This window comes from Panicum virgatum, chromosome 6N, assembly GCF_016808335.1.
Source record: "Panicum virgatum strain AP13 chromosome 6N, P.virgatum_v5, whole genome shotgun sequence".
In the NCBI taxonomy this organism is placed as follows: Eukaryota; Viridiplantae; Streptophyta; class Magnoliopsida; order Poales; family Poaceae; genus Panicum; species Panicum virgatum.
This window is the reverse complement of record NC_053150.1, coordinates 42,468,449-42,486,624: the sequence shown is the minus strand read 5'-3', so window position 1 is coordinate 42,486,624 and position 18,176 is coordinate 42,468,449. Positions and strand designations below refer to the sequence as shown.

The window sequence follows — 18,176 nt, the reverse complement described above, 5'->3', positions numbered from 1 at the left end:
TGAAACTTGATTCAACAATTTATGCATCCTAATCAACATTTCGGAGAAAATAGTCCAACATTCTAATTCGAGATGTTGATCTAGTACAAGTTAATTTGTAATTACTACATTATTTATTTTCTCTTTCCATTTTTTATTTCTGTTTTATTATTTATTTTTTCTTGGATAACTATATATTTTATTTGTTCAAATAATAATTTATTTGTGATGCAGATGCATTTTTCTCCATGAAACAAACTATTATGTAGGGAATTACTTTTTAGATAAATTTGTTTGCAAAGCTAAATCATTATGCACTTTATAGGTGTTACTCATTTGTTTGCAATCTTCAGTTCTTATTAGTTGTCCTATACAATTAAATATTCATCATGTTCAATGTTCTATTCACGGTATTCTATTTTTTGTTCGTGATGTTTAATCTTTTGTTCATGAAAATAATTATTTACTCATGTTTCTTAAATATTTGTTCATAGTATTCAAAATATTCTAGCTTGATAAAAAAATATTCTAAAAAATATCATCCAAATTTATTCATGTGTGGTCTTAATTCAAAGAATTTATCATAAGAACACAATGGTATAATAAAAAAATTAATTAATATATATGGTTTAAGATTTTTGTTAGTCTTCAACATGTTTGTATGCACTCACGTATAAGATTTGTCTCTGCGCATAGGGTGCTCATGTATAGATGCCTATTGCGTGTTAATTTTTGATTGGGCCAAAAATTGGTTGGGCCTTATAATGGTGGGAGTTTGGGACAACTTTCAGGCGATAGGAAAACGTTCTATCGCCTTCTGCGATGCATAGCCGCGTCCCAAGTAAACCATACCCATATGCTGTGCAATATATTTATCATCTTGTACTTCTTAAATTGGCCCGACAAAAAAAACGAATGGTAAGTAGAGAAGGTTTGTAGTTCAAATCACAACCTTTGTGAAAACTTGTGCAAACCATAGTAAATAAGCTGTCTAAATTCATCAAAAAAATCACATATATAGATGATATGATGATACACAATCTTATAAAATATCTTGTCCAAACTCGACTTCATCTATGAGATATAAAAAATAAATTTCTAACAAATTATTTGGACGGTTTTCTGGCTTGAAATTTATTATTTTTATATCTCACAAACGAAGTCGAGTTTTGACAAGATACTATACAGGATTGTGTATCATTATATCATCTACAAGTGTGTGTTTTTGGTGAATTTAGATGACTTTTTTGCTGTAATTTATATAAGTTTTTATGAAGTTGTGGTTTGCACTAGATATGTTCCCTGGTAAGTAAGTATACCCATGAGAATCCGTCTGGAACCAACAAGTAGCAAGTACTTAAATGTATCATCCTGTATGTCATTTTAATCTTGGTAGCGAGTACATACCCGCCTCAGCTCATTTCGAAGGAGCCCAACTAACTAGCGAGTTTTGGCCCATCTAGGAACTAAATGGGCCTAGTCCATAACTCCCCGATGATTCTCAGAGATCTTATATATCTTTCAGAACATAAAATCTTATATAACTTCCTCTTTAAGATTCGTGCGCATGTACAGATCCAATAACTGCAAAACGAGCATGAGCTGTTGATTAGTCATCTGAGCGTTGGCACCAGGCAACAAGAGGACACGTGCCTACTGCTGAGTCGTGGCGCATCTAGGGTGCAGTGAGAAATCGGATGAGTTCCCTTTTGAATTTGAGACTTTGATTTTAATTTTCTTTCAAACCGTAAGTGCGTTTTAGATTCCGTTTGAACCACAATGTTATTTGGAATTTTTGCAACAGAACAAGATCCAATATGAATATATTTTGACTTCTCAAATATTTTTTGAAAATTCAACATTCAGATTATAACACTTCAACATTTTAAATATGCATGTTCAACATTGTAGATATACTGCATCAATAATTCCATGTGAAATGTTGAAATAGTTCATTAGAATTGTTGAACTAGGTTTTGATTCATGTTGACTGTAGTGACTTAAAATGTTGACTATACCAGTTTAATATTTTAAACATGCTAGGTCATAAACATTTTAAAAAAACTATGAATCATGGTCGCATATACTAGGGAAAAAAGCAAAGAAAGTTTACCTGCTGCCAGCCAATCCTCCTGCCATCCTGTCCGTTGCTTTTTTTAGTGGACCTGTCCATTGCTGTGCTGCATGTGTGTCGGTGTGTGTTAATGGCTGCGTGCTTGTAATGGGCCGTTGTGGTGCATGTATGATGTAATAAGTCGTTTGTGGGCTTAGTGGGCTTTAAAGACATATCTCTTAACCATCTTCCGCAAGCAGTATAGGAACCCCCGATGATTCTCCTTCCTGGAGCGATCGCGTACACCCACTCTCTGTCTCTCTCAACGTTACTCGTACGCTGAAACTCGTGCCTCGGCTCTCTTTTTTTTTCAGGGACGTGCCTCGACTCTGGTGAGATTTGTTTTTGAGAAAAAGAAAAACAGAGAGAAAGAGCAGTTGCCTCCATGGAAAGGAGGAAATCTCATCTCAAAGCGAGCAGCCAAATCAGCTCGCTTTCGCCCCTTAACCCAAACAGCAGGTAGCCAATCAACCTGGGGACTCGCGAGCAGAATCCGACTAGAATACACCCCAAGCCCCCGCCCCCATGCGATCCACGCCGGAGGAAAAGGCGAGCGGCCATCCCCCGGCCCCGTCCCGGGCAAAGCCGGCCGCTATCTCCCCGGCCAGCCCGCCGCCGGGGAGCGTGCGGCCACTTTTGCAAGATTCTGCCGTGCCCAACGGCGCTCCTCGCCGGGGGCGTCGCGTATCTCGGAGAAACTAGAAAGCTGGAGGAGGGAGGTGGCCGAACAAAGGGGCCTGCATGCAGCAGATTCTGCCGCGCCCAATGGCAGCACCACCCTTGTGTTGTTTAAGTTATCTCGCTCTTCCATTCAAAAAGCAAAAGTTGCACATGCTGCGTTTGTACTGCTTATTTTCAAACACTGTACACTGCTCTGTTTTATTGTAGTAGAAAAGAAGCATATTTGAATTTTAGTTTGTTGATAACTTAATACACGGTGCTGCGAAAAAGGCGGATATTTTATTACCACTAAACTTGACGCAATTTTGATGCGTCCTTTGATCTGAACCGAACTTCATCAGTTTGAAACCCGGTTCAGATCGAAATACTGTTTCAAAAAAAACCGGTTGCGAAATGAGAAAATACTAGAACATGTGACCCGTTCTTTTTCAGGACACATCACCGGAGTCTGACGTGCTAGCTGTGTGTTTCTTTCCATTGATTCTTCACAGAGGTCAGGTTCGTGTTCCATCCTGCATGGCATAGCAGCTCTTTCGTTAAAGCTAGCTCCCTCTCCAAAAACAACAGCGTCCACCACCTTTCGCCGATGCCCTGACGGGAGGGAAGCTCGCGTGCATGCATGCATGCACGCATGCATGCCATGCATGGGAGCAGAGGAGGGAGGCAGTGCCAGCAGGAGGAAAAGGCCGAGCTGCCGAGATCAGATCCTCCTCGTGAGCAGGGCAAACAAAGGCAGCCAAGTGTTTGAGCCCATGCATGCATGTCAACCTTTCCGGCACACTTAACGTTATCTGTAATAAACAAAATCCAAGGGTTTCGTACTGCATTAGGTAGGATCCTGCACTGTTGTGTGTGTGTTGGGAAGTGAAATCATGGCGCCATAATTGCACGGCACGCAACAGGGGTCGTTCCTTTTGCAGCAATCCTGGGTGCCCTCCTTTTAAGGAGAGGCTGGCTCTCTGTGTGGAGTTGGGAGTTGTTTACATCGATGGTCTGCTGATCTGTTTACCTCTGCAGGACTGCAGCTTGTCTCTGCACCTTTGTTGCAGGGTATCTTGAGCAGTGTCTTGCTGCCTGGTCCATGTACTACAGCATCTGAACCTCTCTTCAGCACGAAATCTGCTACTAGTGTTTCCTTTCATCTTCCATGGATCTCAAGCTTATCTTCTGGGAAGCTTATTAATTGTCTCAACTGTTAGTGTTGGGAGTCAAAAAAAAAAGTCATGTCTTAATCTAGTCGGCACAGGTCCTTCCTAGTTCCATATAAAATAAAAAATATGAATAAAACAGAGAGACTAGCACCACTGTCGCATGAACTGAATCATATTGGTTTTGGGGCACAACAGTGAAACATTTTTTTAACTAGTACTTTTTTTTTGTTAACTGGTTGTCCCTTTGATTCTTTCTTGGATATCCACATAAACTTTTGGGTTCGTGTTGGAGAAACTATATGCACAGAGCACACGCACCATGAAGTGCGCCTGGCTTTTCATCTGTGGACGCACACGGAGCGAGTTCAAGTGTACTGCACCGCACCTGGTTGAATTAATGGAGGGAGAATCAGATGCCCTAGTCATGAAAAGACTCTAGCCCTAATCAATCTTTTCATTTCTTTTGCATATTCCGAGTGGGTGCTGAGTTGACAATTGGCCTTGACCGTTTTGACCCAGGCTCATGGCAAAAGTGTGCTGTGAGGGCAAAGGAAAAAAAAAAAAGAATATGTGCCAATTGGTGGTGGCGTCGACCATGACTACTGCATGAAAGGCAGCTCGGTTTGCTATAGATGTCGCAAAAGGAGATGCTCTACGGGAAATGTCATGGCAGAAGAAGACAAGCAAAAGGCATGTCTGAACTTTTCTTTTTCGTGAGCGGATTCGCAGGGTAAGGTTGTATGGGAAAGGAAATAAAACGAGTAGTGCTTTCGAAGAACCAGATCAGTTTAATGTAAAGAAGGGAAGAAATGAGGTTCACTGGAGTAGCACAATTAATGTAATTATTCACAGTGTAGTGCTCTTCCACTGCGAAAATGTTTTGTGTAATGGCTCATTCTCATTGTTTCTTTGGTTCTTTTAATATGGATAAACACAAATGCTATGTAACCTTTCCTGTAAAATATATGTCTGCTTTAATAAGAAAAAAAATACAGCGCATACTTAGAAATTGTTACTGGATCGTGCAATTTTCTTCTTGGTGTCGACACCGACTTCTCTTCAAATCCCATATCTCAGGAACAGGAACATGTATATTTTTTGATGTTGACACGTTGTTTTATTCCCCATTACCCTCATGTTAAGTCGCCAACGAATGTTGGTTCTGCTTTCATCGTCGTCTCCGCTCAAAATAATGTCGTCGGATATGATCACGCGAGAAAGCGCCGCCCACCGACTCTCTGTCCTCGCCACCTATCTTGAAACACAATAGGAACACGATTCCTCATTTTTTTAGTGTAGTCATTCATGAGATTCCGGGACGACATGCATCCTCCTCTTCATAGCAAGATTAATAATACAGCCAGCTGCTGGCTGTAAAGATTCTTGTAGCTTATTTCTCAGCTCACTTGTATAGTAGTTTAGCCTATCATTATTAATGTGAGGCATATCTGTCTCTCACAAGTTTTCTTGGTTCTTGTGTCGAAACTAACTGCAAGCTTGCAGCCCACCTCTCTTCTCTCTCCTCTTCTCTCCCCTCCATCTCAGCATTTAGTCTTCTTGCAGCCTACTATAATACTTGCTCTCAGCACTTGTACGAAGACGACGACGGAAATCCAGAAATCAAAAGAGATCCAAAGTCCAAACTAACATCTAGGCTGCATGCATGCCTGCATGGCAGACGAAACGCGTGCAGTATCACGAGAAAGGGTAGCAGGGCGTGGTGGTGAGGGGGAGGATTAGAAAAACGGGCCTCCTTCGGTTTCGGGGACGGGAAAGGCTCGAGCTTTGCGATTGACCGAGGAGGAGAGGAGAATCGATTCGATCGCCTCCGCCGCCGCGCGCGCGCGCGGCGAGGGCATCAGCTTTGAACGCCCAAAAGAAGAAGCCTATCCACGTCGCGCAGCGCAAAGCGGCCGGGGCCTGCTGCCTGCCAGCACTAGATTCGCTGCACGCATCTCCATCTCCACCTCTGTCGTCTCTCTCTCTCCGCCAGAACTCCAGCACCAGCAGAAATGCAGAATTGAACGCGGTGGATGGCAATGTGCACAGGCTGCACAGCACAGCTGCTTCAGTGACTGCGTGCCGGCTGTGTGCATGGCATGGCTTCAGAAGTTCAGAGTTCAGTCTCGCGCGTCAGTCAGTCAGTCAGAGTATCTACCAGCGGCCTCCGTGTGTTCTCTTCTCTCTCGCTGCCGCTGGCCCAGAATCTTTCGCTTTATTGACGCAGAGCAGGGGCGAAGCTAGAGCTGAATCGAGGGGGTGCCCCGTCCATGGTTGTGCTACTAGCTCTATAATTTATGAAGTGAAAATTTGATAATTAACACTGAATTTTCGTTTTGGCGTGGGTGCCCAGGCACCCCCCACACACAACCTAGCTCCGCCCCTGACGCAGAGAGTGCAAGAAGCTAAAGGCTAAGAGGGAGGGGAGAGAAGAGGAGAGAGAAGAAGGGTGGACCGCAATATTGCAGCCAGCTTCGACACAAGAACCAAGAAAACTTGTGAGAGAGACAGATGGGCCTCACATTAACGATGATGGGCTAAACTACTATACAAGTGGGCCGAGAGATAGACTGCAAGAGTCCTTACAGCCAGCGGCTGGCTGTATTAATAATCTTGCTCTTATGTTGTCCGCAGTGGGTGCGGTAACCTATTCGCAACCAGACACTATAGTAGCTTTTGCCGGATGGAAGAGATGCAGCGGGGCACGGTAAATACTACGGCATAGTTGCGGACGGGTTCCCGAACGCCAAATGCGGCGGACGTAGCGCACGTCCGCTACGCGCCTCCGTGGCGTGGAGCCCGCACGTTCGCACGCCTTCCAACGGCGGACGGAGGAGGCGAGCGGGAAGGGGAGAGCGGGGAGGAGGCGAGCGGGAAGGGGAGAGCGGGGAGGGGGCGCCGCCGCACGGGCCTCGGCTGCCGCCTAGCCGGTGGGCCTACGCCGCCGCAGATCCGCCCAAGGCCGGCGAGCCCGAGGCCGGCCGAGCTCGAGGAGGGAGAGAGTGGCCGAACTAGAGGAGGGAGAGAGTGGCCGAACTAGAGGAGGGAGAGAGTGGCCGCCGGAGCCCCGCGATCGATGAACGCCGCCATGGCCGCCGCCGCCGGAAACCCGCGGTCGATGAACGCCGCCATCGCCGCCACCGCCGGCCTCCGCCGCGGGCCTCTCCCCAGCGCGGCAGAAGGTGATGTCGCCCGCGGCACCTGGCGTGGCCGTGAACCGGCTTGGGGCGTTCCAGGCCTCGTCACCCCTTGGGGCGTTCCAGGCCACCGTGCGTGGGCCTCGACGGCCGCGCGGTGGAGGGAGGGCGCGCTGGGTCGCGCACGGTCGACGGCCAAGCTCCGCCGGGTTGCACGCCGGCGGCCCCGCCGCGACCTCCCCACCGCGCCGCGCGTGGGCCGCTCGCCCGTGGCCGCTCCGCCGTAGCTGCCGCGCGGGTGCTGGCCGCCGCCGCGCGCGCGGCCCTGCGTCCTCGTGCTCCAGTTGCACGCCTGCGCCGCGCCATGGCCTACCCCCAGGGGAGGGAGGAGCTGGGAGGGGGAGGGCCCGCCCGAGCTCGAGTGCTCGGAGGACCTCGGCGCAGCGGATCCGCTCGAGCTCGATGCCTGCGAGGCCAAGGTGGTCCAGAGCAGGGGAGCGGGAGAGAGAGGATGAAGGGAGGGAGGGAGACGCCGCCACCGTGTTGCGCACAGGCCATCGTGCCGCCGCCCCATCGTCGCGCCATGGCCACCTCCGCGCCTGCCTGGCTGCCCCAAGCCGCGCCTTGGCCGCCTCCGCGCCTGCCTAGCCACCTCGTGCCGCGCCATGGCCGCCTTTGGTGAAGGGGCCCGGCACCCCCGCACGCCCATCGCTTCCGCCTGAGAGAGAGCACCGGGGGGGCAGAGAAACAGGGAGGCCGGAGAAGAGGAGGGGGAAGGAAAGAGAGAGAGAGAGAAAAGAAAAGGGGAAAATGAGATGTAGTTGGAAGATTGAATAAAATATGAGGTAGTTGGGATAGAGTAGAGATATAGAGTATGAACGAGTGCAGAGAAACTGAATGTAGAGTAGAGAATATTGATGACTAGGATGAAATATAATTTTTATAAGATGGATTTAGAGTATGACGAGTGTAACCTGGCTTGATTTGCTTTGTAGCCTCGAAAACGAGGCAAAGCGGGCATCCATGCGGAAACTTGAGAACGGAACACCGGACCGGCCTCTCCGTCGTTTGATTTGCTTTGGCGCCCTGCCCTTTCCATCCTGGGTGCCGCGGCCGCCGCCCGCGAAGCCGTTCCGCCATCACACGAGCCCTCCCTGGTAGATCCTAACCCGAGCTGTCCGTGGCATCGATCAATGGCAGCGGCAGCGCGCGGCACACGGCCGGGGTAAATGTTCGCCGCAGTGCGGCGGCCTCTGCTCGCACCGTCACCCATCCACATGTGGAGGTCAGCCCAGGCGCAGCTGGTCCGCCGTGGCCACGTGCATGCCGACCGATTTAACTATGACCCATGAGGAATCAAATCTCTCCGGTCGCCGTGCCGCTAGGGGGCCATCAATCTAGAACAGCTACGAGTACAATCAGTATCGACAAAATATACAATCTTTTAAGAATAGCGAAGACTACGCCGCGCGGCACGGCCAGCAGAATCTTTAAAGTGTGTCGCCAGCGAGCAAAAGTGACGCCCGTCGTGCTCCGCTAGTATCGTCGTCGTCGTCGTCCATCCCTGCGTGCGTGCGTGCGTGGCTGCATGTTCGCGAGCAGGTAAGTAAAGCCGCGCGGCGAATCTCCTCGTCCTCGGCTGGCGGCGTAACCCTGCCCGGTGTCGGGCTGGGCAAAAAAACCCGAGAACCGAACCGAAGTTACCGAGAACCAATACCGAAGGAACCGGAACCGAAGAATTTCAGTTCCATGATCTAAGGAACCGAAGTTCCTCGGGATATTCGGTTCTTGGGCTCGGTTCTCCCGAAGAACCGAAATTCAGCCCATTAGGCCCAATGTAAAGTTCAGCCCAAGTAAAAACCCTAATACCATCCGTTCCCATTGCCAGTTCCCAACCCTAACACACACGACCCGACGCGCGCGACTCATCCCAGCTGATTCCCAGGCGCAGCGCAGGCGGCCAGGCCTACACCCCCGGCGGCGGCGCCCCCCCCTCCCCCCACGGCCCCCCAACCCCCGTCCGCGGTCGGCGACCCACCGCGACGGGCCGGACCCAGACCCTGCGCCTCAGCGCCTGCGCTCGCGTCGCGTCCGTCCCTCTCCACCGTCGCATCCCGACCCAGGCGGCGACCAAGCGCCCGCCGACGCCAAGGCCCCGCAAGACCGCCAGGCGCCAGCGCGGCAGCGCCCGCCCCAGTGCCCCGGCGAGGCCAGCTCCTGCTTGAAGTCCACAACGGCTACATCAATTGCATCTTGCAATGTAAGTGCCTCACTTATTTTAGATGTGGGGAACTTGGGATTTGTAGTGGTGATAACTGGTAACTTGTATATTTTTGCTAGATGTCTAAGGAGGATTTGCAGCAAGAGGTGAGTAATTGGACAGAGATGCATGCCGGGCCTGATGGGAACATAAAGGATGACGAGGCCGATGGTGCTGCAGAGAAGGAGATCATTGATCTAGAAGCTGAAGATGGGAAGAAGAGAAAGCAGATCGCATCCAGATCAGAAATGTGGGATCACTACACCAAAATCTTTGATGAAGGTCAGTTGGTCAAGGCACAATGCAAGTATTGCATCAGTCAAATTGCAGCACATCCGGTTCTGAATGGTATATCTGGTATGCGTAAACATTATAATGCTTGCAAGAGTAATTCTCATGTAGAGTTTAAACAATGTATTTTGTCAATAACTCAAGGCACTAGTGTTGGTACTTGGAAGTTTGATCCTGAATTGCTTAGGTATGCTTTTGCTGAAATGATCATAGAAGATGAGGAACCATTTGCTAAAGGTGAAAAACCTGGTTTTAGGAAGTTCATGTCTGTTGCTTGCCCTAGGTTCACTTTGCCATCTAGAAGGACATGCGCTAGGGACTGTGTGCAATTGTACTTTGAGCAGAAAGCAAAATTGAAAATTTTCTTTCAAGAACAATGCAATAGAGTTTTCCTCACAACCGATGGTTGGACATCACAGCAGCAAGAGAATTATATGACTGTGACAGCCCACTTTATTGACAAAGATTGGTGCTTGCATAAAAAGATAATTAGTTTTTTCAAGGTAAAAGCCAAAAAGGGAGATAATATTGGGAAACACTTGCATAAAGTCTTACTTGAACGGGGGTTAGACAAAGTAATGATAGTAACGGTAGATAATGCAAGTGCAAATGATAGTGGTGTTTCTTATTTGAGAAGACAAATGAATAGTTTGAAAACTAGCATAGCAGAGGGCAAGTACCTTCACATGAGATGTGCTGCACATATACTTAACTTGATTGTCCAAGATGGTTTGAAAGAAGTAGACCAATCTATCAAGCGTGTGCGGGCTGCGGTTAAATTCATTAGGGGTGGTACATCAAGATTGGAAAAATTTAAAGAGATTGCTCAATGGGAGAAAGTGAATAGCAAAGCATTCTTAAATCTTGATGTGTGCACTAGATGGAATTCCACATATGATATGCTAAAAGCTGCTTGCACATATGAAAAGGTGTTTGCAAGGTATCCAGAGGAAGATCCATACTATACAATTGAGTTGCTTAGTGACATTAAGCCCGGTGTTCCTGGTCCAGGAGTTCCTGATGAGCATGACTTTGATAATGCAAAAAAAAAACTAGCTGAGTTTCTAGGGCATTTTGCTGATGTTACAAACCGTGTTTCAACATCGTTAAGTCTGACTGCTCATACTTATTTTCATGAGATTGGAGAGGTCAATGAATTGGTGAAAGAATGGATGAGTAGTTCTGATTTTATGCAGCAAGAAATGGGGTTAAGAATGAAAGACAAGTATGACAAGTATTGGGGGGCATTGTCATGACAATTTAGAGTTGCAAAATGAGAAGGGAAGGGGAAAAGAAAAGGAGAAGGAAAATATTAACTTGCTGATTTTTATTGCTGTTGTACTTGATCCTAGATACAAGCTTTCACAATATACAGAAATTGCAATAGATGAGATGTATGGTGACGGTGTTGGACAGAAAGTTTGGGCTGACCAAATGTTTGCATGAACATTTTGAAGAATATAGGAACAATAATTCTTCTTCAAGTGAAGTGCAGTCCCAACCAAGTGATTCGCCCCCATCTAAGTAAGGTGGAGAGAGTGCTAGAAAGTTGAGGACTAGAATTGCTAAGAAAATGAAGCTAGCTAGTGGAACAGCAGGGACATGCAGCAGGGGCAGCAGGACTGAACTTGATAGATGAACTTGATAGATACTTGGCTGAAGAGTGTGAAGAAGATACAAAAAAGTTTGATATTCTTGCTTGGTGGAAGGGGCAGTCTACTAGATTTATGGTTGAAGCTCTTGTTTGCACTCAAGATTGGCTTAGAAGAGCAACTCCTATCAATATTGAAGAAAATACAGAAGAGTTGCCCAAACTAGAAGAAGGTAGCTCTATTTTACCATTTGTTTCCTGTTTTTAATTTTCAACAATTATTTAATGTATCATTTGCTTGCTGTTTTCTATTTGTGGAAATTATTCAAGAATTCAAGGACAAGGCCATTGTTGATGCACATGCTGCGCCGTCACAAATCCAAGGCAGCAAAAAAAGATGGTTACATCCACCAACATCAGCTCACAGTCAAGCAAAAGCTCCAAGAACAAGAGCTTATCTAAAGATAAATGACCATGTGAGTTAAATAAATGTATATCATTTCTTCGATTCATATACTCATCATCAATTCTATTTTTTCTTACTCGTTTCAGTTTGCAAATAATATTTCAGCTTGTGATTGTGAAGGACTGAACTACTGAAGTCTGAAGGTGCTGGTGCTTGGTGCTTGCTGTTGCCTGTTGGTCTTGGTGCTGACTGCTGAGCTACTGAGTTGGAGACTTGAATTCTATGTAATGCTTGATTGCTTGCTACTGAGTTGGCCTTGGTCTTGGTGCTTGCCGAGCTACTGAGTTGGTGTTGTACTGAATTCTATGTAATGCTTGCTGAGTTGCTGTAATGCGTGCTGCTACTATGTGTTGTGGTGACTTGAAGTTGGTCATTTAAATTTGAGACAACAAAAACATCTATGTGTTGTACTGTAATGCTTGCTGCTACTATAATGCTACCGTTGCTTGTTTGAATTGATATAATGCTGCTACTATAATGCTATTGTTGCTTGTTTGAATTGATGTTTGGATTGATGCTAAAATTAGAGGAGGTGCTGTCAAAATTTACTATTGAATGAGCTGTTTTTATGCATCTTGAAACTTCGGTTCCTTCGGTAAGTACCGGAACCGAACCGAACTACCCGAAACCGAAGTTGTTCGGTTTCTGCCTCTAAAAAAATCGATCGGTACCTATTATCTAGGAACCGAAATTCTGTAGGAACCGAGGAACCGAACCGATCGGTTGGGTTCCTCCCGAATGCCCAGCCCGAACCCGGTGTCCGCTGCCCGGCCCCGATCGAGGGTACTATACGGTTGGAGATTTGGGGTCGGAGATACACCGGAAAGCGAAAATCTGCAGGGAGCTCGCATCGCATCGATTCCATGCGGGCTCTGGCCGCTTCTCTCGTGCAGTCGTGCTTGTGTACAGTGATGGCGGAGGGGGGCATGCCATGCGAGATGCCGATGCGAGCGCGGTCGCCGGTCGGCCTGCGGCGAGGCCGCTGCATGTGCAGGCGCAGCTTATTGCAGGGAGATGTTCGGTCAGAGTTCAGGGATTCACTGTTCGAAAGAAAGAGTTCAGAGATTCAGAGGCTGATTTCTTTCAAAAGAAAAAGATTCAGAGGCAGGCGAGGTTGATTTGCAGCGCGGTCAGTCGATCCTTTTTGGTTCCCGTACAGGTCCTCGTTTCACGTTCCTGATAATCGATTGTCATACATAAAATAAATGCTGCTGCTGCATGGCCTGCAAATCAGAGTTTCATCTATGGGGTGTGGGCTTGTCTGGACTGGGACCCATTGACGGGCCTCGTTTTCGCCTGTGTTAAGATGTATGTCGAGCCGGGCCGGGCTTACATGTTCATATCCACAAGCCCAAAAGTAAGCTTCTACCCCGTCCGGCATACTATATTTGGTCGGTTTATGTTTATAGCCACGTGGCCTACTTACTTTCTCCTCTTGGGGTTTAGTTTCTAAAATTTATTTTACAGTACCCATCACATTAAATCTTCGAACACATACATGAAACATTAAATATATTTTAAAAAATAACTAATTACACAGTTTAACTAATTAAAATGAGATGAATCTTTTAAACATAATTAATCCATGATTAGACATTAATTACCAAATAACAACGAAATTTGCTACAACTTTTTCACCAACTAAACACACCTTCTGAGTTTCCAATGCTCTTACAATAGTCTTACACTTGTCACTTCCCACGGTGATGATAGACAGTGGAAGTCTAACTTGCAGTTTAATTGGAAAGTCGTGCAGCTACCACTGTACCACAGCCCTGTGCTGATCATCTACCGATCGAGCTGCTGCTGTCAGACAGCACGACGACCAAGCATGAAGCATCTATCTGACATCGGCTCCTTTCCACGTCCCACACGACCACGAGCTGATGGGAAACACGACAAGGTGCTTTATTTGCAGTCAGCCCATCAGCAGCTCAATCCCTCTCATGCAAAAAAAAAAAAAATTATAACTTTTAAAAATGAAATGAAACACTGTTCTGCCGTCCAAATCCCTTCCCAGCGTAGGACACTGCAGCCACTGCCGGCATTATTCTCCATTTGACAGCTCCCACTTTCTGCTCACTATGCGCGATCGAGCACCAGATCAGCTTCGTCTCGCCGGCCCGGCCGGGCGAATGCGATGCCCAGGGCCCGGCCGGCGGCAAGGTCAACTCCGCGAAAGGCAGCTAGGGCAGCGGTAGCACCGTAGCAGCTAGCTGCCGGTGGCCCCAATAACTCAGCGATCGAGACCTGGTCTTGTCACAAGTCTCAGTCAACTTGTGCGTGTTCTAGAATTGGGATCGCGTGAGGCCATGATTACATTGTCATTGCCCTACTACCTGATTACATGCACTGCAAGATGTTTTTTTCTTCACAAGTTCTTAGTATTATTTTTTTTCTTGTTTTTCAGAATGAAAAAAATTAGTATTATTGCTGGTAGTTATTTACCATAAAAATGCGCGTATAAGTTTAGTCATGGGAGCAAATGTGTGTGCTGTAGGTGATGGCGTGAAGCTGCAGAAAAGCAGCTAGGCAGTGTAGCTCTCGCTTTCTCCCCTGTCCCCCGAACCCCAGCTCTCTCTCGAGGTCCATAACCTGTAGGGGCCAATGCTACGCGCCCATGCTTATCAAACAACTGTTAAAACTGATTGACGTGAGGGAAAACTGCTACTAGTGAAAGCGTGACTGCGTCTTGTGGTCCAATATTCCCACTACCTGCATTGGTTCGCATGCCAGAAAAAAAAACAATTTATTCGCCTGGATTTCTTGACGGTGGCCTTTCCTGGCTATACCAGGGAATGGAAAGAAAGAAAAAAGAACTCCGAAATTCTCAAGAAAATGATGGCCCATATTCATGTAAACCTAGTTTATTTCTCTGTCTAGTTGCCCTTTCCATCTTATAAATATGAAGAAAACTACTATGCCATTGTTTCTATAATGTTTGTCCATAGCCTCAAAAAAAATTGTTCTACATATATACAATGCTTGTCCATTGAGGATATCAACATCGTAGCTATTGCAATATTTTCACTCCCAATCCTTAACTAAATGCTACTGAAAAACTTGTTCTATTCACATTGATTTTTATTAAATTAAGCTAGGACTTGTGTGCTGTGTTATGAGTAATTAAACAATGCAAACCGGATAAGAAGATCAGCTTAGAACATAGAAGGAGTCGAGTCAAGTGACTGCTATCAAATTATTCCTCTTTTCTCTACTGTAACGTCGGTGTCGAAGTTAAGTTTTTGCTACTGATAATGCTGGCTGCGCCAATGATCACGTCCATGGAGTTTCTAGAGACGAAGCTGTGACTTGACGAGCACGCCCGCCCGCTGATCAAAAGGCGGCACCACACGCAGCTCGATCTGGTCACGGCGAGAACGCGAGCATGGAACCTAGCTAGGGGCTCCGAGCATGGCCGAGACCATCCAGTCATCCACCCAACTCGATAGAAAGAGGAAGATGGCAAGAAAAGGTCCCCCTTTGATGGCTCTGCATGCAGCTGCCTACTTTCTTCTTTCTTTCTTTCTTTCTTTCTCTCTTTCTTTCTTTCTCTCTCTTCAGTGAGTGATACTATCGGCAGGACTGTTAGATCCGTTTTCCCTTTCAGCTCAAGCACCTGCCATCCGGATCGATCGCCGCTTTGACTAACGCCAACCAGCTGAATGAAACCGTGTGTGCAGGCTTTCACCGCGCCATTATTTGTCACGGCATCACGAGCGCCGCGCTGCCACTTGTTGGCCCGCTCGCGTCTGCCGCCGGAGGACGGCTCACCGCCGGTCGACACGTCGCCGCCGGTCGGCATCTTTCCGATCTCTCTGAGTTCGGTGCGCATCGACGGCGTCAGAAATGGATGGATGGTCCGTGTCATGTCAGAGACCCGGTGCTCGCCGTTTGGCAGCGGGAAAAGCGTGATTGAGTGCAGGGGCGAAGCTAGAGCTGGGATGACCCTGGTACACTGCTTTAACATCGTGTTCTTTTGCCTCACTAGTACAGAATAGGGCTTTAGTCCCGGTTGTCAATAGCCTTTTATCCCGGTTTTTCAACCGGGATTAAGCATCCGGGATAAATGACCTTTGTCCATTTGTCCCGGCAGCTCACGACCCGGGACAAATGATATTTTTGCAAAATAAAAAAAAATCTCGCAGGCCCGACCTCGCCTGCGGTTCGCCCACATGCAGGCTCCCACTTTTCCAAATCTTTTATTCTCAGTGACAAAATCATTCACGAACCCAATCACAATTGAAATCCACAAACAAATCATGCGTATAATCCATACCAAATCATTCACATAATTTCAATTTCAATCCCAGAACCATTGAAGAAAAAAAAAAGAAAAAGGAACCCCGTAGCCCAACGCCGCCTCCACTCGCCGCAGCCCAGTGCCGCAGCCTGAGCTCGCCGCGGCCCCGCGCCATGGCCACCGGGCACTGCTCGCCGGATCCCGCGCCGCCGTGTCGTCCCAGCGCCACGGCCGCTGCTCCGCCGCGGCCTCGTGCCGCCGCCGCCGGGCGCTGCTCCGCCGCGGCCTCGCACCGCCGCCGCCCAGCGCTGCTCCGCCCGGCGCTGCTCCACCGCGGCCCCGCGCCGCCACGGGCCAGCGGGCGCTGCTAGCTGCGGTCAGATCCCCCAGCGCCCTTGCCGGGTCGTGGTGGACGCAGGTGGGCTCGGGGCAGACGTACACGCGCTTGCGCGGCGGTGCCGCCGCGGCGTCGCCCTGCCTGCCGCCGCCGCCGAACGACGGGAGGCTTGTCCGCTGGCGGAGCTTCCAGGGGAGGTTGTGCCCCCGGCGGTGCAGCTGCAGGTTCTGGTCGCGCTGGAAGCCCTTGTTGCAGATCTCGCACACGAACCGGTTCGTCGCCACCAGCGTCCGCGGCGACAGTGCGATCACCTCCGCGCCGGGCTCTTCGATTGATTAATTTGTGCGGAGTCAGCGAAAGAAAGAATAGCTAGCTCCTATTGGTGTGCAAGAAATTAAAGATGCACGTATTGTTACCTGGATTGCCGGGCTGGCTTCTCTTCCTCTTGGCCCCCGCCGCCCTGGGCGGCGCCTCCGGCCGCGGCGGCGGCGCGGTGGCCGAGGCCGCCGGCGCGAGGAAGAGAGGGCTCAGGGCGTAGCTGGTGGCGATGTCCCCGCCATGGGAGCTGGATCTAGTGGCCTCGTGGTCGGACGAAATATCAGAGAGCATCATGATCACCACTCACCAGCGTGCCTTGCCGGGGCCCGGCCGCGCCCTAGTTGCGGCTCGCCGGCCCCGCCCGCACCGGGGAGGGAGCTGAGGGCCGGAGGGAGGGAGGAGAGAAGGCAGCTGAGGAAGGGGCGGGAGGAAGAAGATAAAGGCAGAGAGAGAGAAGAGGGAGAGAAATGAGAGGAGAGAGGAGCCAGTGACTTAGAAAATATCGGCAGGGAGGGAGAAGTCGGTTGCTTTTTGTCCCGGGTGCTGGCTCCACCCGGGATAAAAGGCTCCCTTTTGTCCCGGGTGGTGACTCCATCCGGGACAAAAATGCCATGGGGTCTTTTGTCTCGGTTGGAGCTACCACCCGAGACAAAAAGCTTCTTTTTTATCCCGGTTGGTGTCTACAACCGGGATAAAAGACCTCTATCTCCCTGCTGGCCCGACTAGTCATTGGACCCGGGACAAAAGCCACCTATTGTCCCGGGTCCAAAGACAGCCGGGACAAATGGCCTGGAATAAAAGCCTATTCTGTAGTAGTGCCTATATGTTATGTATATCTTTTTTTTTTACAATAGTTGGGGGAGAAATAGACGGCTCACGACATTATTAATACATCCACATTCTTAGGCCCTCCATACCTCCACAGTGTACAAGTGATGCCTGAAAATTAGATGGGCCCTGCGGCAGGAAGCAGGAATTGACGTGATCAGCTGCAGCGTGAGAAAAACTGGGCACTGCCTGTTTGGTTAGCGCGCTAATGGTTAGTGCTAACAGTTAGTGCGAAGGAATTTTACTAGTAAATAAAATTTATTTAAAAACCTATTTTAAAGATGGGTCACTACTACAGCCACCCCTATCACCGCCGGTTCTAAAAGTGCATCACCAACAGTTTTGGATACCGTTGGATTTAAGTCGATGGTGATAGCGGGGCCATCACCACCGGTTCCAGAACCGGCGGTGATGGAGGGGGTTGATCACCGCCGGATTATGAACCGGCGGTGATGTGTGCGCCAACCGTTGGTGATGTGCACTCATCACCGCCGGTTCGTATCTGGAACCGTTGGTGAAGACCTTTTTCCCATAAAAAAATATTTTTATATAATAATATTGCATCATTTGTACAACATATATAATATATAATTATAGCAGCAGAATTCAGCAGATAACATAGAGGGTGAAAGTGCAGGGTAGAATGAGAAAATTTCCGGTATTTTCAAGTAGGCAGACATACTAAGACCAAAAGCTGACCTATGAGATTGGTTTAAACTTCACAAACATATATTAAGAAAATTGATATAGCCATGAACTCAAGGATTGAATCGGGAATGAA

At 48.3% G+C, this 18,176-nt stretch overlaps 1 pseudogene; it reads right to left on the bottom strand.

The window, feature by feature from the left end:
• Positions 1-16,231: 16,231 nt before the first annotated feature.
• Positions 16,232-16,938, bottom strand: LOC120679352 (annotated as a pseudogene).
• Between the last annotated feature and the right edge of the window lie 1,238 nt (positions 16,939-18,176).